Source organism: Triturus cristatus, chromosome 7 (genome assembly GCF_964204655.1).
Source record: "Triturus cristatus chromosome 7, aTriCri1.1, whole genome shotgun sequence".
NCBI classification, from domain to species: Eukaryota; Metazoa; Chordata; class Amphibia; order Caudata; family Salamandridae; genus Triturus; species Triturus cristatus.
In genome coordinates, this window is record NC_140590.1 from 1,371,758,574 (window position 1) to 1,371,779,844 (window position 21,271).

General features: G+C 42.1%; 1 protein-coding gene across 2 annotated transcripts in view; it reads left to right on the forward strand.

Moving 5' to 3' along the window:
- The first annotated feature begins 1,583 nt into the window (after nt 1–1,583).
- ASIP (agouti signaling protein) overlaps nt 1,584–21,271 on the forward strand; it is a 1,080,532-nt gene continuing 1,060,844 nt past the window's right edge. For both annotated transcript variants that reach the window (XM_085619088.1, XM_085619089.1), the window contains exon 1: nt 1,584–1,724. The gene's annotated coding sequence lies outside the window, so the exon portion shown is untranslated. The remainder of the gene's footprint in view (nt 1,725–21,271) is intronic.

The following is a 21,271-nucleotide window of genomic DNA, read 5'->3' on the forward strand; positions in this document are numbered from 1 at the left end:
TTCTCCTTCTCCTTCTGTGTGTTTCTCATTGTTCTTCCGGCAGCAGATGGTTATTAGTCGCAGGACATCTTTTGGTAACAGTAGCGCACTACAAATGTAAATAATAATAGTAGGGAGAAGCAGGGGAGCCACTAGACCAGAACTTCGGGGGGTGGGGGCTAACACTCCTAGCCACGGCTGGCCCTAACACTGGTTACACACTGTGCAACAGTCTTTTTTGGTGCCCCACCCCGTTTCCTTCTTCTCCATGAATTCCATCACTACCACTCACCAACAATGCACTTCATCTCTCTATAGCAGCTTTCTGACAAACATTTCATTTTTTATAGCGCTACTCATACTTTAGTCACACTCATTTCTGTGATCGGCATGGTACATATTCTTTGTAGCAGACACATTAACCCTCTGCACTGTGTGGGTGACAAGAGTGCCCATGTGAGTGCACGGTGAGGGATGCAACAGTGTGAGAGTAGGGTGAGAGGGGTGACTGCAGGGTGAGTGAGGTGGCCGTACGAATTTGAGTGTGGATGCAAGTTCAGAATGGGACGAATGAATGTATGATTACTAATGGGCTTGTTTGAGTGAGTTGCATATTGAGTAGTGAGGGGGACAGGTGAGTGAAGTGTCACATGAGTGCAGGGTGAGTAGTGTGCTTGTGTGACTGCAGGGTGAGGTATAGGGTGAACAGCGCAAGTGCATTGTGAGTGTAAAGTGATCACTGTGAGTGCAGGGTGAGCAGGTGAATGGTGTGAGTGCATGGTAATCAGTGTGAGTGCATTGTGAATGCTGTGAGTGCAGGGTAAGCGTGAAAGAGAAGGGCGAGAATGATGAGCGAGTTGTCTGAATGCAGGGTTTATTGCCAGGCACTTGAAGTAACTCAGCATGTTATTGGAGGCAGCGTAGGGTTTAAGATCGAAGTTAAACTATTGCTATTATGGCATCAATCTGGGATCGAGGGTGGAGGAAATAAATAATGTGCTGATCCTTCAACAAACTTCCAGTCCTATGGTTAGGGTAGCCAACAGATTATTTTGATGGCCCAGTTGGTACAAAAATAAGCAATCACCTAAAACAGTATTTTAAGCAGGTATCTGTGCATACTTTGAACAGCAAATATAAAAAGAAAGCACTTTTAATTGTGTTCTAGGGCTGCTGCAATGATCCTTGACTGATAATTAAAGAGAACAAAGACAGAAAAGTCACATAACAAATGAATACATAGTTTTTTATTTATAAGTCTATTTGGTGTCAAGAGAAGGTTTTTGTAGGCTCTTTAAATAACACATGGCTCGCATTTTTCTTTTGGCAGCCCTACTTTATATTCCTTTTTATTAAATGCATTCTCACACTACAGCAGTAAATCTAAAATACAAATGTAAGGAATAGGCAGAGTGAGGACCCAGGGGGTACTGGAAGGGGGGGGGCGGACACTAAGCCTTTGTAACCAGTTCACAAAGGCATGCAAATATGCAAATGGTATTTAACGACCTGTGAAAAACTCGGACGGGCATGCCGGAGATAAGATTCCAGACACTGCCCAGCTGAGCCTACAGCAGCTCCAGTTGCACTGCAGCAGCCCGGGCTGAGACACAGGATGGAGGAAGAGGGGAGCTGAATCCCTTGTGCCTTGGCAGAAGTGTGCTTGGGAATGCGTGACCCCCTTTGCATCGCTCCACGCCCCTCTTGGGGGTCGCGCCCCACAGTTTGAAGACCCCTGCCCTAGGGTGAGTGAGGGTTCTCTTCTTTAAACAACAGTGCTTCCCAACCCAATATTCTGATCACTTGTTCATGTGTTTTTCGTATCCTGATTTTGTCACCTGCCCTGTACTTTGTGTGAGATAGTATCTAACTGATGCCCCACCCCCTTCAGAGCCGCAGTTGTGCCCACGGCTGAAGGCTGGCTCATGCAATTCGCACTAATTGGATCTGGTGCTTTCAGTTATTAGAAGTTTACTTACTGCTGAGTATTGTATATCCACTTGTAATGGGGTGGCCAGATGGTGCCAAGTATCAGTGGGCCAACGCCACAGAGCCTTAAGGCAGGAACTGCCCCTGCTTTGGATTATTGGATCTTCACTGAAAATGACAACATATCTGGTTGTGTGTGGTGGTATTTGTCCACATTTTATCAATACAGGAAATTATAATCATTTCAAGAAGCAGTGAAGTAGGATACTGAGGAATTACACATATATATGTAATAGCAACTTCTCACTTGTACCACTCCAATAAAAGACAGAATTATCTCCTCAGAACCCTTATCTTTGTATTGACCAGCCTGCCGTCAAAACTTTCTTTTTAACAGATATTTAGTAAACACAAGTCTTTAAATAATGATATTTTTTTAAATCATCGTAAATTAAAATAACAAATTGTTATATATTTGAACATAAGCAATGCTCCTATTTCGTTGGTTTACTATTTTCTTTTCTCATTTGTTTTGTGACATGACCTATGTTATGAATTCCTTCAAAGTAAACCAAATGTGTTGCATCTTTGCATTTTTGAGGGCAAAATGAGTTCATGGTGTATTTACTCAGGGGTATGGATCTACTAACAATTTCAGCAGTGCACTATATTATATACTACGTAATAGCAAATAAACAAAAAGAGTGCACATGAAGTGAAGTCCTTTTATGAGCACGGTAGTAGTACAATTTGTTTATTAGTCAATTAAACCATACACTTCGACAGAAGGAAATACATGATAAAACAATAAATACTGAATCTAAAAATAGATATTGATCATGAACACGTTCATTCCCATTTGAGGAGCAGTCATTAATACAGAATGTGCTGCACATACAGAGGTCAGTTTTGCATAAGGTGCAAAATGTGCATAATGCTCAAAAAGCAAGCGGAGCCTATGAGATGTGCATTTTTACACAGAGGGTACTAATGTTTAGCTACTGGAAAGGAGGAGTAATAAAGACGCTGTTGTTTGACTTTCAGGACTTAAAGACCGCAAAGCTTGTGGTACCTAGTGACCTGCTAAAGCATTGATACATTTGTGCAAATTAGTGCTAAAAGTGCATTTGTGCAGTTGTGCAAATTTATGCAGAAATTGCAAATTATCAAGAGACAGACAAGGTAATGTTGAGTTAATACTCACCCTAACAGACGCATGGTACACACAGGAAATCTTACTGGGCGCCTTTTTCACCATTCTCTCTACCCTACCTATGTCTGTACATGTGTTTTGAAAAGGGTTTTAAAGAAGTTCAGGAACTGTTTCAGTCTAATGTTCATCATTATATTCTTGGATCCAATGACTCTATCAATGCAGAACTGCAGGTCCTGATACTTAGGTTGTTAAACTCTTTTCTCAGCAGACCTCTTCGCTGTGTGGCCAGGGCAGGACAAATACATATAACATGCTGCAGGGATTCATCTGCTGGTGGCACAGACAGCAGTTTGTGTCACCTTCTTGCTCATCTTCCCTCCATTTTGGAAGGAAATGGGCACTAGTTTGTGCTTATATAATTACCCAGACGTGAATGGTACTGAATGATATTAAGTTGCACTTGATATTCTTTTCTCAGAATGTAAGCTATTGTTTTGGTCACCAAATTACTTTTTGTAGCTGTATCTTATGGGTATATAGTACTAACAATTGATGATACAGATGATCCTCAAGATATATAGACATGCCAGAGGTTACTAACTTTGATTTCTCCTCATTCCTTTTCTCCACCACTCTAACTTCCTGTTTCATTATCTCACTCTTGCCCGTTCTTTTTCATCTGTGCTCTCTTCTTTTGTCAATTGTCTGTCTTTCTTTTCCTTCTCTTTTCTCTCTTTGCTGCTTTTTCTCTCTCACTTGCGCTGGCCAAAGTCTAATGATGAAAAGTAAGTCTTGGTCCCCAAAAATAAGTGCCGCTATCCACTACACTTCACCCACAACACAAATTTAGCACTGCCCAAGAACAGGGAGATGCAACACCAAAATCTAAAGCAACTTCAGTAAGCAATACAAACAATTTAAAAATGACCAATGTGCACAATTACACATTAAAGGACATATACAGAAACTCTTGATTGTTATAAAAGATAACACTAGAAAATATTGTTTTTATAGAGACATATATTTCTGTACTAATGTATTTAATAGCACTGAATAAAGAAACACATCTCATTCCACCCTTTGCATACACAATATCATCCTAGCCGGATCATGGGCCCTCATATACCTCCATAAAAAAATTGTCTTTTTGGATCATTAGAGAAGCAATTTAGGTTGGGTGGACATTGGTGATCCTGGCCGAATTTTTCTTGATTACATTTTTTAAAATGACGTATGTGTTGTAGTGATGATGTAATATTTCAGGAACCATAAGACCTATATACTTCATTTTGGTGTCAAAACATAGGTTTTGGGAGCCAAGTAGTCTTATAGAGACAAAAAATAACCGCTCAGAGCAACCCTTCCTGTTTTCCAAAATGGGAGCTCTAATTGAGGAAGAAGAGACATATATAGAAATTAAACAAATAATAATAGTTTTAAATCCTCTTATGTATACACCAAACAATGTTTATGATCTGAAATGTAAAAAAAAAAATGTTTGTCACTTATGCTTTAGGCACATTTTCATAGTTCACTTTATTTATTTGTTTTGGCAATCACTCATGGTTCATTTGCAGAATGTTGAACATATTAGAAGAGCATATCAACTGGACATCTTTTTTGTAGCACAGGTTTTGCAAGTGCATGTACGTGTAAGTTCTGTGGGCAGAGGCTTTATAAATTTCGTAGGTTTTAGCACCCCATCAATATATTCTCAACCTAATTCACACGGATCCTTCTCTACATATATATATTTTTTTCATAGTTATATATAGCGCAAACTTGACCTGAAGGTATCAGGTATCAGGGTGCTTTACACGAGCACCAGTTGCATTACACAAGGACACATTCATTTTTGTTAGGCACTGGGGGATTAAGTGATTTGCCCATGATCACTGAATGTTGAACGTTATTGCCGACATTCAAACCCGGTTCACCAGATTTGAGATCCACCACCCTAGCTATTAGGCTACATCCTCTCCCCCAGATATGCATGATCAAAAACATTTGCACATCTTCTGATCAAGGTTAACGCTCTTTCATTGTGTCCATGCACAGAAAATATCAAAACAACAATGTCTCAACCGGTAATCATTTGTAAAGACCATTAAAGAAAGTACATCAGTCCTACGAGGGGGGGTGGAAACAAAAGGAAGGAGACCATAAAATTAGCAAACGCAGGTTGTTATTTGCAGGTAGTTGGTAAAAGTAAATGCAATTTCAATGTTAATTTCAAATGACCCCGTAGAGGCCACGGATAATGCCGTTGAAAAGGCGGCTTCGAGTCGTAATCAATAACGAAGCGCGGGGAGCCATGTGCGGCATAGCAGTCGGTGGGGTAAATCGGACTGCAATTGTGAATAAATCCAGGGCGACGAGTGAAACGTCTGCCAGACGTTATTGATTACGACTCGCAGCCGCCTTTTCATGGAATTTCACTAACGCCCAGGTCTCACGCCCCCCTTCCTTCCCCTCATCGACCAAGTTGGCTAAATTGGATTTTTACTTCTAGTACACTGCACAGCGACCGCCATAGTGGCTTCTGCATGTTACTTACTTCAACAGTGATTACTTCACCTTACGCTACCAGCACTATATAAGAAATTTGTAACCAACGTCCTGATGGTGACCACAATTAAGACTGGTCGAAACGCCGTCGAGTTAACAGCGTTAATCGTGGCCTCTACGGGATCATTTGAGATTATCATTGAAATTGCATTTACATTTATCTAAATTGTATATATTTTTGACCCCCTTCAATTGTCTGTCTCTCACTGTTTCACGCCGTTCCACGCTGCTTATATCACTTGTGTCACTGCGCCGTTCACTTTCTCTGAGGAGTTATTCTTTGTCTCTATAAGACTACTTGACCCCCAAAACCTTTGTTTTGACATCAAAATGAAGTATATAGATCTCATGGTTCCTGAAATATTATATCATCACTGCAACACATCCGCCATTTTTTACAATGTCATACAGAAAAATTCGGCCTGGATCAGCAATTTCTACCCAGGCTAAATTACTTCTCTATCAATCCAAAAACACCAATCAGAAATCAAAATCTCTGGACAACAATTTTTTTTTCAACGATATATCAAGGGACCAGGACTAAGCCATGCCAATCATTTTACTCCAGTCACTCTCCAGCCTTCCTAGAGGAGCCATGTGAAAGTATTTTGCACACTATAACCTCACAACAGTGAAATCCATTTCTATTAGTGTGCCTTTTACAAACTAGACAGAGAGCCACTCCTTGATATTTGCTGCCCATTCGACCTAACATCTTTTGGCGTGGTTGCCTCTCATATTTTGCCTCTGACCTCCTGTTTTTGACTGTGTGCTGCATTTCGGGTTTTTTTAGTTGTTAGGAGTCTGAGCACTTTACCACTGCTGACCATTACTAAAGTGCAACTTCTCACTGTCCAAAATGTATTAGTATTTGGTTTTTCTATGATTGGCATCTTTTATTTACTTATAAGTCCCTAGTATAGTGCACTGCCTATGCCCATGGTCTGCCAATCAAATGCCACTAGTGGGCCTGCAGCATTGATTGTGCCACCCACATGAGTAGCCCTGCAAACATGTCTCAGGCCTGCCACTGAAGTGCCTGTGTGTAAACGACCATGTCAACCTTGCAAGTGCACCCACTTGCCAGGCCCAAACCTTCCCTTTTATCACATGTAAGGTACCCCTAAGGTAGGCCTAAGGTAGCCCTCATGGGCAGGGTGCAGTGTATTTAAAAGGTAGGACATGTACTGATGTGTTTTTAATGTCCTGGTAGTGAAATACTGCTAATGCTGTTTTTTACTACAGCAAGGCCTATCTCTCCCATAAGTTAGCATTGGCGCTGCCTTGTAACATCGTACAAGTGTATCTGCCAATTGGGAGCTGATAGAAAATTGGAGCTGGTGTCTGTAGACTCAGAATTTAATAACACATCTTTTGGTGAGTTGGTTTTTAAATTGCAGGTCTGACAATGCCACTTTTAGAAAGTTGGCATTTTCTTACTTTAACCATTCTGTGCCTCTGCCTGTCTGTGGAATACACGTCTGAGCTATGATGATGGTTGAACTCTTTGTTCATTTACTCTAGACAGTCACACAAGGGGAGCTGAAGCTTGCCCTGCATATCCTGGTGGCCCATCATCAGGCTGATGGGACTTCATGAGCTAGAATGGTGGGAGAAGTTGACACTGCCTCCTGAATGGGGATTTGCCTGTCCTCACACAAAGCAGTCTCCACCCCCCTGTAGTGTGTCTGGAGCCTAGGCAGGGAAAGTCTGGGTCATGTGCACTGCAAAGACTATCCCTTGATGGTTGCCTACTTTAAAGTCTGAAATGAGTATACGTATTGGACCTGTTATACCATATCCTCAGGACACTTCTGAGTTGAGGACATTCTGCCAGGAAGAAAAGCTGGATGGCTGTCAGGAGGGACTGCCACCTTGCTGTTTGATTTGCTGTGTTGGACTGCTGCTTTGGTCCTGGGAGTGAAATGGCTGGACTTTACTTTCCGCAACCTGCTTCCAAGGTTCTCCAAGGGCTTGAGTTGAACTTGCCTCCTATTAAGAAGTCTCAGGGCCATCAAAGACTTCACCTTTTCTTGCTAATAGCACTTGGGATCCTCTGCTGAGGGTCCTGTCTTGCCAGGTGGTGCCAAATCTAGTTTTTGGGACCCTGGAGTCAAATAGGTTGTCCTGCACCTCAAGAAAAGCAACCCCGATGCCATAATCAGTGGTTCTGCATGCACCAGAGCCAAGGGCATCGCTTGTGAAGAGCACGATGCACCACCCCAACTTACTTCACAGCCCCAACTCCACCGACAACAGAGTTTCAGCATCAACACCATGATGCTGCCTCCCCTGCAGCAGTAAGGAACCAACGCATCACCTCCCCTGCCCGGCAGTAAGGAACTGGTGCCTCACCTCCCCTGCTGTAGTAGGGAACCGACGCCGTACCCGCATCTGCGATGCCTCACCTCATATGTCCTTCGTTTTGTCTTTGTTTTTCTCAACACCTCCATGGTACTGAATTTGGGTCTGCAGGACTCCGTAACAGTCCCTCCATCCATCGAGGTCAAGCTGATTTGGTGGAGTCGTCAATGTTAACTGTGGCCAAATAGCCCAGGTTGGAGCTATTTTTGATTTATAAAAGCTATACTTGATTCAGTCATTAAAAAAGTGATATCTTGATTTTTGTATGTTGGACTTTTGTTGTTTTGGTCTTCTTTAATTAAGATAACTATTGGCTATTTTTCTAAATTGGTGTGGAGTCCTTTTGCAGTGTTTGTACTGTGTTACTTTGTGTGTGTGCACAAATACTTTGCCTATTGCCTCTGAGATAAGCCTGACTGCTCTGTGCCAAGCTACCAAGGGGGTGAGCAGGGGTTATCTTAGGTGTGCAACTTACTTACCCTGACTAGATTGGTAGGTTTTGCTTGGCTTAGATGCATACCCTAGCCAACCAGAACCCCCATTTCAACACTGCCTATGGCCCCTCCCTCGCCCTCTCCTGTATGGTGCAGACAACAGGTGTGTGCAAGGAGAACCGAGCTGCTGCTGTCACCAGACACAAACTTTACTACCCTATACTTAATCAGGGCAGGAAACAGGACCTGTTCTGTGTATGTCTTGGACAGGAGTTAAAACATGAAAGATTAGAAAGTTTCAATGGCTGCTAAGTGCATGCTTACAGCTAACATTTTCTTGTAAACGTTTTCATAAGACCGACAGAGAAGTAGGTGATATTTCATATTATAATGCAGCAATCTATTTTGCGTGTACCCTTTACAGAAATGTTTCCCATAAACACAAGTCAGTGCACACATACATGCCATATATGCAGATGTGCTGTGTGCAATATCCTATTTGTTGCCATTGTTAAGTGAGGGAAAGAACCATGGCTCACTGGCTGCAAAACTTGAGTGGGTAATGATGCCCTTCACTTTACCCAACAATCGCATATGACAATCTGCAAATTTTCAAATATTGTTTATGCTATGCAGTTTTCATGGAAATAAAATAAAAAGGCATTTAATGAGAAACAACAGACCATAAGGGGTTGAAATTCAAGCATTGGAGAAATAAAACAAATTCAATAAACAAGCAGTAGTAACATGGAATGTGATGTATTAATTTTTCTTTTTCCTAATAACAAGTTTTATTGCCCAACATTTATTTTCACTGGCTGCAATAATTTAATTTTAAATACATCCAAAACCCATGTGACAATAATGCTTCATCCTAAATGTAAACCCTCTTTTTTATGTCAAAATAAGAGAGAGAATTTATCTGCATTAATCAATACAAACTTCGGGGCATATTATCAAGGACGGCGTTAAAATTATCGGCGGTTTAGCGGCAGAAAACTGCCGCTCCAGCGGCGATAATGGGCTAGATAATATGCCCGGGAGAATTCCAATAAAAGCCCATGTTCACACCAGAACATTTTCTTCAAGAAGGTTGCTTCATGTATACACTTTTGCTCTAATTTATGAAGTTTGACTTTAAAACAATTCAGTAAGTGACTGACAAGGCTCTCAGGTTTCCCAGAAACTATTCTAACAATCACCTCCCAACTCACTTTCCCAAATGTCTGTTGTAATCTAAAAGAACATATGGGCTGAACCTCTACCTCATAAAAACTCCATACTTTCGATAGAACACAGGCTGACTTGATTAATTGATGCCCTGCAACCCATGAATGACCTCAACTCCCACCTCCAAATCAAACTTCTCTTGGGAATCGGGCAATTAATTTAAATCCAGAACTTAAAATCAGAAGTAGACTCCAAGACACTCTTGAGGGGGACTAAAGCTTAAAAATGAACAATCAAAAATAAATGATCCTTTTCTCTCCCTCACCTCAAGTAAGGGTCCTGCAGAGTTCGTCCCCTTTTCAGTGGCCTGACAAAGCAGTAAAATGCCTGGGACTGAACCTTACTATCCAGGGAGAGACTTGGAGAGGAGCCAATTATCCATCACTTCAACAGATATTCTTACAGGATCTGAGACAATGTTGTTCCTTCCACATTCCCTGGCTAGGGTACAGTAAAGTGGTAAAAGATGAATCATGCCCAGGATGCTGTATATGTTTCAGTCCCTCAATGTACCCCCCCCACACACACACACACAGCTGAAATAAAAGATATTCAAAAATAAGTAATAGAGCTTGTTTTGGGAGGAAAAAGATCCTGCCTCTCAGCTAATTTAGTAATAACTCCAAAAGAGACGGGAGGATTGGGTTGCCTCTATTTGGTGACAGACTACAGAGTGACCTACCTCAAGTACATATTGAGATGGTTGAACAGAGAAGCTCCTACCATTCCAACCAACGCTAGTTTCGTCACATCTGTGTGTTTAAATCACAAAAGATTCCTATCACCTGTGAAGTCCCACCAGGCTACACACTGTGTCTTGTCATCTTTAACCTATACCTGGAGACACTTGGTGCTCTACTCACAGCCGACAACATCAAGAGTCACCAATATGCCAATGATACACAACTCTATTTGACCATTTTCTCTACTGTAGACATACAATGCCTAAAACACAGCTCGCACCCAGGTGTACAGGTCTACCTGAAGTTCAACCTAACCAAAATAGAATTTGTTTTATTTGTCAAGAGCAATAAATAATATACAGTAAAAACCTGGCTCAATGCCAGGAACCTTGACGATTCAACCCCAGCTATCACCAAATACCAACTCACAGGGAATCATCCTGGACACCAACCTCACCCTCAAGGAACACATTGCCCAAAACCTATCACAGCCTGTTTCCAAATTTGAAACCATATATTCCAGAAAGCTACTTCAGAAGTGCTGTTCAAGCCCTCATACTTGCATCTGGATGATGGTAATGACCTACTCCTTGGCCTCACAGATTTCACATTGACACTCTTAAGGGGTCATCCTACATGGTGAAGCAAGTCTCCTCCAGGCCCTGAAGATATATGATCACATCACCAGCATGGAACTTGATTTGCTCCCCTTGCCGTCCTGCACCATTTCTCAAACTAGCTGCATCATTTACAAAGTTATCATGACCAGCCCCCCTGCTTATTTTGCATGCAAGCTCACCATCTCTCGTGGATCTAAGCACACATGCAACCAAGACGCCATCAGGCTGCAGACTTGGAAGTGTAAAAAAGAAAAAGAGACAGCAGGCCTTTTCCATCTGTGGACCCAGGATCCGCACTAAGATCCCTGTATCCTTCAGACCGTCCCAAAGCTGCTCTATTTTAGGAAAGAGTTGAAGAATCATCTCTTTAAAAAATACTATCTCACAATGGATTAACAAAGTTCAACCTAACTTCATCTTCTCCTACTAATTGACGTTATGCTTGCTTTTGACCATGTACAGTCCTCTGCTGCTTTTTGGCTGTGGTTAGAGCTATTGAAATACTATACACCTCCATCCCTAGATACATACATAAATACATACATTAATACATACAGAAAGAGATTAAATTGTATTTTTATGGCAGAGCAGTTATGGATAGATTGCTATGGGATCCTCCTTAGCTAGACGGAATGCAGCACTGCTATGAAAATGGTCCTAGAAATATAGCATCTAGTATTCGTGAAGGAAGGTCTAACATAGGTCCAAAGACAGATGGGAATAGGATCTCGGAAGCGAGGTCACCGATCGCCGGTGGGGAATATTATAGCAGAGTCTCTGCATGCTCTTTAGAAGTATACCCCAAAGAGTGGAGGCATTTAAACTAATGGTAGGCGGAGTTGGTGGAGTGCCACTACACGGACTTCCACAGAGTTGAAAAAACACTCTGTGGAAATCCGCTCCTCTCCCCTCCACCTAAAATAAATTTTAAAAGTCGGAAATAAACACTTACCTGCTCTGGCATCTCCGGGCTGCCCTCCTTCTAGCCGTGGTCTCCTCCTTTCCTCGCCGGTCGCAAATCCCTACTTTGTATGTCTTGCAAGGACTGCGCATGCATGCACATACGCGCAGGTCCAGTCCTCCCAAGATGTAAAAAGTCCTCGCTGGTCACAAACTGGGAGGGGAGACCACGGTGAGGAGGAGGGCAACCCGGAGACGCCAGAGCAGGTAAGTGTTTATTTCCTACTCTTTAATTGGGCGTGATTGCAGTGGATAACTCCGCTCCGCCACCAAGTCGGCGTTTTTGCCTGAACTCTGCGTTCCCAACGAGCACGAAGTTGGCAAAACCCCAAAAACTCCACCGTCGGAGTGGAGTTTGATGCCCAGCCTCAATTTAAACAAATATATCAGTATTCAGACAAAATATTGAAACCAAAATGTTGTCCTACCAAAATACTGTGTACAAAATATCATGATATGGAAATCTCTTCTGCGAGAATATCATTGTCAAGAATATTGATTTAAAGTAAGTTATATCGACTTTGAAAATATGGAAGTCATTCATATCGTTTACCAAAATATAGTTGTTAATAATATCATTTTTTAATTATTGCTATGGATTTTAGTATATTTTAAATAAATGTGATGCAAATTTTTGCATATTATTGTTTATATTTTTTAATATAGTTACATTTTTAGTAGTTATTAAATTTAATTAAATAAAATGTGATTTTCAGTACTTTAGTGGGTTGTGGGTTTATAGGGGTACAGGGTAGGAGGTAATTTAATTATAATTAATTAATAATTAGTTTTAAATTAATATTAATATGCAATTTATAATTGTTATAATATGTTAATTGTCCAATTAATTTATTTTTAATTAACATTTTAAATGTGGGTTGTGGGGTTAATAGGGGATACAGGGTGGAAAGTAACTTAATTATAATTATTTAAAACTTCCTTTGAAATATTATTAATTATTAATAATTGATAGTTAATTATGTGTGTGTTGTGAGTTTTCTAGGAGTATGGGGTGGGAAGTAAATCAATGTAATGAATTTTTAATTGATTTTAATTATTAAAGTGACAATTAAATATGCTAATTAGGTAATTTATTTTTTTGTTCAGTTACATTTTAGGTGCATTTGTAGGGGTATATTGCAGGAAGTAAATTAATTATAATTAAGTAATATTTAATTTTTAATTAATGATAATTTGTTGATTGATAAAACTTTACGTTAACAGTGTAAATAATGTTTTGTAACGTTAGGCTTTAGGTGTGGGATGTAAGTTTTGTAGGGGTTTAGTGTGGGAAGCAAATAGCTTAGAATTATTTAATAAATATTTTTTGTTAATAAATAATATTTAAATATATTTATTTATTCAAAGGAAAAACAATAATGTAAATTGTGTAATATATTAAATGTTTTTTGAGTGTGTGTTGTACTTTTTGTATGATTAAAGGATGCAAAGGAAATTAATTATACTAACTAAGAAATAAAGCTAATGGATAATAATTATAGAAATGAAAAGAAAATAATTGTTCAATATGTACATAAATATTTTATAAATTATATATTATGTGTGAGATGTTCAAGTTGTAGGAGTAAATGTTGAGAAATTAATTAAATATTATTAATGTATTACTTCTTAATTGTTAATAATAAATGTTTAATTGACATTTAATTATGAAAATGTTGAAAATAATATTTTTTTATTTATATATTTGGAATGTGTTGTTTTATTTGTAACAATAAATGGTGGGGTGGTAATTAACTATAATTATTTTAGGAATACATTTAAAACAAATATTTTCAATAATATTTTATTATGTATCTCATGTAAATAACATTTTCAGGTATGCGTTGTATACTTTGTTGAAGTATAGCATAGAATGTAACAACTTTAAATACAAATAAATGTAATTATGTTATTTATCATTGTATGTGTTAATTGTGTTGTGTTTTTAAATGTACACAATATTTTACTTATTATGTGGAGAATATATTTTTGCATTTTAGTTATAATAATATTTGCAGTTATTTATTATATGGATTGAACATTGTCATATGTATTTATTTTATTTAATTTTTAAAATAAAATATATGTTATTACTTTTTTTACATATTTATATTTCTTCTTGTTTACTGTGTTTTTTAAAATTATTTTAATGTGTTGAACAGAATGTGTTTGTTTTTAATGTTGCACTAACTGGAGTGGGAATGGCAAATGTTACTCATTTACAATCCAACACTTTCCCCACTGCTGCACTCATTGGATTTGGAATAGTAAATGTTACCACTCTGCAATCCAACACTTTCTCTACTGTTGCATTGGTTGGAGTGGGAATAGTAAATATTACCCCTCCGCAATTTAACACTTTCCCTACTGCTGCACTGACTGGAGTGAAATTAGTAAATTTGACCCCTCCTCAATCCAACATTTTCCTGAGTGTTGCACTGACTGTAGTGGGAATAGTAATTACTACCCCTACTCAATCCATTACTTTCCCTAGTGTTGCACTGACTGGAGTGGGAATAGTAAATTTGACCCCTTCTCAATCCAATACTTTCCCTAGTGTTGCACGGACTGGAGTGAGAATAGTAAATGTTACCCCTCCTCGATCCAATACTTTCCCTACTGTTGCACTGAATGTTCGGATGACGACGACCAACCTGGCCCCTCCGGTGTGAGTCATCATGCAGCACCAGCGGCATCAACATCTGCACCCCCTGTACCCACGCCTCCAGCATCTGGAAACCGACAGGGCACCCCCGCCAACACAGACAGACCAAGGCCACTGAACACCCACAGCACAGGGACACAGGACCCCCCGGAAGCTGCAGCAAACACCACCAGCAACACCACCCAAGGGGTCCCAGTGTCACCTGTGCATCCCGTCGCTGGTCCTACTCATGTGGATAGGGGTGCTGGGAGGGGTGGGAGGCAGAGGGCGCGCCTTGCAGAGGGGTCTGGACTGCATGATGACCCCCAACTGGCACGCATCATAGATGCGTACCAGGATAGCACCGGAGGATTTGGCCAGGTAGTGGGGATCCTCAAGGACATGCAACAGGAGCACGCTGCCCACCAGGCCCGCATGGAGGCCAAGTGGGATGCCCTTACTGCGGTGCATCGGGACATACTCCAATGCCTCCGCCAGATCAACACAAACCTGTCCACACCTCCCTGTGTGGCCACAACATCTGTTGCAACACCATCTGCCAGCACCACAGGGAGGGAGGAGGACTCTGGCGGAGAGTCCCCTGCACTGCAGAGGCCTGCACCTGAGGATCCCCCACCCAAGAAGAAGCGGGGTCGTCCGAAGAAGGACATGTGAGAGGCAGATGTCCCAGCACATCCCCCAGGGCCTCTAAACTTGTTCTCGACAATGTTCCTTGTGCGCAACCCGTTCACCTTGTTCAATTGCACACAACTCGCCCACATGTCATGGAGGGTTCATGTTGGGCCAATGTAGCAGATGACTGTGGACTTTACTCTGGACATTTCATCTACCAGCACTTCCAACTCTAATGTGAACTTTGGATTCCAAAACGAATGTACAGCACCCACCATCCTGTGCACTTTCCTCACACATGTTCGAAAATAAACTCACCAGTACACCATACTTGCCTCTGTAGTGATTCCAAATTGTCATGTGTCATAGAGATGTCGATCTGCTGCACAACACAGTGCATGCCAAATACTGCAACAATGTGACCAACGTTAGGTGAGTCATGGTGATGTGACACATGTGAGGGAGACACCCCACTATGGCACCACAACACATACTCACCATGGCCATGTTACTCATCACACACAATGATGTTGACTCGAAACACATAGGCATGCACAACAACAACACCTATCCACAGTCAGTGGTAATGCTGCAGATCGGCGCATATAAATTTTCCCTACTTCCACGGACAGAGTAAATCCACAGTCGCACGCACATACACTCATCATACGCTAGTGCCCATCACATTGAAATACATACTATTACTCTATCCACACTGAATATAGGAGAGAAACCTATACCAATCTGCATCCAGTGCGAGGTCAATGTGACCATAAAGATATGTCTTGAGTCATGATTTAAAACATAGGGAAAACATTTGAAACTCAAAAAATGACAAAGAAATAACCACCCGACACTGATATTTAAACAAAGATCATTTTTTATCTAAATTAGTTCAATGAAAGTCAATCAATAGCAAGATCATTATTCTCATAATTACCTATTCTAGCTAAATGGGTCAGGACAGGTCTCTCAGTAAAGTCTCCCGAGTCGCCGTCCTCTCAATCAGCATCGATCCTCACGAACATGGGTTCAAGAAGAAGTGGCCTTAGACCCTCCCTAGTCTAACATTATTTATAATAAAACTAGCGAAATAAAAGTAACAAACAAATTCTGAATGTCCGTTGAGCCGCTGAGCAGAGCGAGCAGGAAAGGATGTTGTTTGGCAACATTTATTTAAACCTCCGCTCAGGAAAAATCACAAAAATAAAAACACGGAAGAAGGAAACTCGAGTTTGGAAGCGATACATTCATGAATGCTCTTCCTTGGTACCATAGCGAAGCCACCGCAGGTTTATCATAGTTCAATGTGGCTTTATTCTTTTCCAAGGGCAATTGGAAGCATGCCCGGAGCTGCTGTCCTCACGGAAACTTTTAAATCAGACAGAGGCTGTGGTCAGGTGACTTCCAACCATGTTCAGCAAGGCCTCTCGTCAAAGTCCAATCACTCAAGCGCAGGCTGTAAATAGCAGCCATCTTTGTTTAGGCCAAAACGGACCATCTTAATTAAAAGAAACACAAAACAACGTTACTACATCATAATGATTATACAGTGTTAATCCCCACTAATACCCTTATGTGTATGTAATTACCTAGCCATCTGAGACACAAGGAAGCATTATAACACGTTATTTTAAAAGCGTAAACACGAAACAAATAGCACTTTAGCAACACTTATTTAATTAAATTGCACACCAACTTAGTTCACATATTATTTAAGCAACATATATGCATTCCCACGTGTAATTTCTCTCATTAGTAATGTTGGTTAATCAAGACTTTAACAAAACTAATAATTAGTGATTATAAATTAGTAATTTTAAACATAACATATAAAAAAAACTGGAGCTTAAAACTCAATAAATTTTCAACAGAAAACTGCTCCAGCAGTAACAAGTCCACAGGTGAGGTAAGCAAATGTCAGTCAGATGTGGGAAGACAGACAACGCACCTAACAAAGCATTGCACAGGTTCATTACACATCAGCGACATGTTTAATCAAAAATAGTTGCAAGGCAATTGCACGTTACGGTGGACACACGGTCACAGAGTGTCTGAGAATTGTAATCCAGGGGTGTGTGGCACATCACTTGATGTCAATTGACTACTCCCACACTGGTGTCGGATTCTGGGTGTTGGGGGTCAGTGTTGAACATACAACAGACAAATAACCCTGTGAAGGACAGACACAAGACACAGTCAAAATCACAGCAGAACAGGAGAGAAATGCAATACACAGCACAAAACATGTCTCAAGAAACCTATACAAAATCAAGTTAGCAGTACTACCCTATTGTGGAGTACACACCACCTGAATGGACACATCACTACACACATCCAGTCAAGTGGCACACAGACACACTCAAACAGCAACAGAGCAGCCACAACACATTCCAGGCTAACTCCATACATTGACATGACAACCCTGGGAACTCACATTCAGGTGAAGTTGTTGATGAGCTGGGAGCGGACGTCACCCTCATCCTCATCATCACTGGCATCTTGGCCCAGGCTGGGATTCTCCACAGGTGCCGGAGGTTGGTCATCGTCATCGCCATCGTCATCCTAGATGAGAGGCACCTTCTTCCGCATTGCCATGTTGTGTAGCATGCAGCATACAAGGATTATTTTGCACACCTTTGCAGGTTCACATGGGAGGGCCCTCTGGGTCTTGTCCAGGCAGCGAAAGCGGCTTTTCAGGAGGCCGAATGTCCACTCAATCACCCTCCTGCTCCGACCATGTGCCTCATTGTAGCGCATCTCGGTTGGTGTCAAAGGTTCCTGAGGGGTGTCAGCAACCACGGCATGTTGGGGTATCCAGAGTCACCTACACACACAAAAATGAACAAGTAGCTGAGTTTTGTAGGAGTGCGGAATACAACATTGACAAACACACACAATGATAAACAGTCAGTACACACCGACAAGCCAGGCATGCTGAGCTGGCATCTGTGACATCAGCGTTGCAATGCGACTACTCCTCATTATGTAGGCATCGTGCGCAGAACCAGGGAACCGTGCACACATATGTGTGATAGACATGTCTGCAAGACATACCACCAGAGCGTTGATCGAGTGGAAATGTTTCCTATTACGGTATGCCTGCTCATGTGCCTGTGGTGGTATCAGGGCCACATGTGTCCCATCAATAGATCCGATGATGTTCGGCATCCTCCCCAGTGAATAAAAGGCATCCTTTAGTTCAGGGAGTTTAGCTGGGCTCGGGAACTTGATGTACAGGTCTAGGAAATGCAACATCCCCTCCAAGACATCATGTAGCACACGACTAAACATAGTTTGCGACATACCACCAGCAGTAGCCACAGTGTACTGGAAGGTACCAGTAGCAAAGAAGTGCAGGGCTACCATCACCTTCACCTCTGGGGTCACTGCTGTAGGGTATGTCCGGCCAGGTAGCAGATGTGGCGCCAACTGCTCCGCCAACTCCTCAATCAGTGGCCTGGTGAAGCGGTACCATCGGATGCAGTCGCGTTACTGCATGGTTGCAAGGTCTGGGATCGGTCGATGGACACCTGGTGCCCTGGAGAACAGAGATGAACAAAGGAAGATTGTCAGTTCATCCACCCATGTGGCCATGACCAGGCTCAATATTATATGATAGATCATGACATTACACAAGGTACTGAGGTGGGCATGGATACATATGTCACATACATGACCATCACCTCACATCTCAATTCCACATGTTCACATGAGTCCCATGTAGTGCAATGGCCAATCATCTGGCTGTGTCACCCGACCTATGTACTGCTGTGACGTTACAAACACACACCACAGTGACAAGTGAGGCCTGATGTCTCCCAGGCATCACAGATCTTTGCCATGTAGAAACCCAGGGTCCCTGTATTGCCACATTGACACTGGCATGGACATAGCGTATCACATACACACCACAAGGCAAGCGTGAGTCCCACAGGTAGTTTATGTTTATGTTTATATGTTTCTAAAGCGCTCGAATGCCGAAGCGTCTTGGCGCTGGAAATGTAGTGGCACGGGGAGCAGATGTCCGTGGCTTATGTGGTTACAAAAAGCTTAGTTTTTAAATTTTGTCTGAACATCTGGAGATTGGGTTGAAGCCTCATATCCTGGGGCAGCTTGTTCCAGAGTCTGGCCGCACGGTATGTAATCGTCCGGCCACCACAGCCTTCTCTTCTGATTTTAGGCACTCTAATTAGACCTTGGGAAGCCGATCTTAGAGTGCGCAACAGGACGTAGGGTACAAAGAAACTTTCCAGGTCGTCGGTGGCACCACCATAGATTGCCTTATGCACATATGTAAGCGCCTTAAATTCTATGTGCTGCTTTATGGGCAGCCAATGGAGAGATCGTATCCCATCTGAGGTGGGCTGTAGACCCAACACAAGCCTAGCTGCTGCATTCTGTAATGATTGCAGTTTCAGCAATTGAAATTTGTTGATCCCCAAAAACAGGGCATTTGAGTAATCCAGTTTCGAAAGAAAAAGAGCCACCGTCGCAGTTTTTTGTAGCTCCTGAGATATAAAGGGGAAAGTTTTTCTCAACGTCTTCAGAAGAAAAAAACACGAAGACATGAGACTATTTACTTGTGCGGCAAAATGGAGCTTGCTATCGAAAAGAACACTCAAATTTCTGACCTTCTCTACTGGGGACAGACATTCTCCCGCCTCTGCCGGCCACCACAATTGACTCCACAGGGGTGACACTAACCCAAACTCCATCACCTCTGTTTTGTCTGTATTTATTTTGAGATAGTTCTGACCCATCCAGGACATGATCTCCGTAAGATATAAGTGAAATCTACGTGCAGTGGTTTCGAGCTGACTGGTGGTAGATATAATAAGTTGGGAGTCCTCAGCTTATGAGACCAGAGCAAAACCATGTTTCCTGACAAGGTCGGCCAGAGGTGTAACATATAAATTAAATAGAGTTGGAGATAGGGCTGACCCCTGTGGAACTCCGCAAGGGAGGTGGAAGCTGTCGGATTTCATACCTTCCCAAAACAACCTATGCTCCCTATTTTCTAAAAAGGAGGTTAGTAGGGACAGAGAGGTCCCTCCTATTCCTATATCCCTCAGCCGCTGCACCAGAACCATGTGGTTGACGGTGTCGAAAACGGCCGACAAATCGAGGAGTACCAGGACCGCCTTCCCACCACCATCCACTACCCTACGAATCTCTTCGACTGTTTTGACTAACGCTGATTCTGTCGAGTGGCGTGGCCGAAAGCCATGCTAAGAGGGGTCTAGCAAGCCATTTGTATCAAGATGGGCAGTTAGGGTTTTATTCAAGTGTTTCTCTAGAACCTTAGCTGCCACAGGGGCCACAGTTGTCCCTGAAGGCCCTACATATACGTCTCTTATACACACTCACACCATCAAAGTTGATGCATATACCACATGGATGTGGAGACTGTCGCCCATTGGGCACATTTGATCAGAAACATCTGAGACACAACATGCACACAGACTGTGGGTGCACATTAGTATTGTGGCTACAGGTCTCACTCTGACGTACATGCCACCACCCCCAGGACTCAGGGTGTATGTGGCATGGCCCAAACATATCCAACATGAAACTGTGTCCGTGACTCATGCCCATTACTGTACATTTGCACATCACAGTGGTAATGTGCACGACACACAAAGGATTCTGCCCCCATGTACACGTGCACAGCCTGGGAGTGGCTGCACAAAAGTGCCACCCAACAAACCAAATGTGGCCCCCCCAAACACCCAGGGAATGCAACCTTACATGCCATGGGACACTGTGTGGCCAATGCTGTAGTGTGGTAGGTGTGCACAGGTGTCCCTGGCAAGTAATTGTGTGTTGAATCCATCAAATAGTCACACCAATGAAGTCCGACGCGGGTGACAATGCGTACACATTGCACGGTTCATGACCGAGCAGTGCGTACGCTTTGCCATTGACTGCAATGAGGTCCGACGTGGGTGACAATGCGTACGCATTGCACGGTTCATTAACGAGCCGTGCGTACGCTTTGCCATTGACTGCAATGAGGTCCGATGCGGGTGACAATGCGTACGCATTGCACGGTTCATGACGGAGCCGTG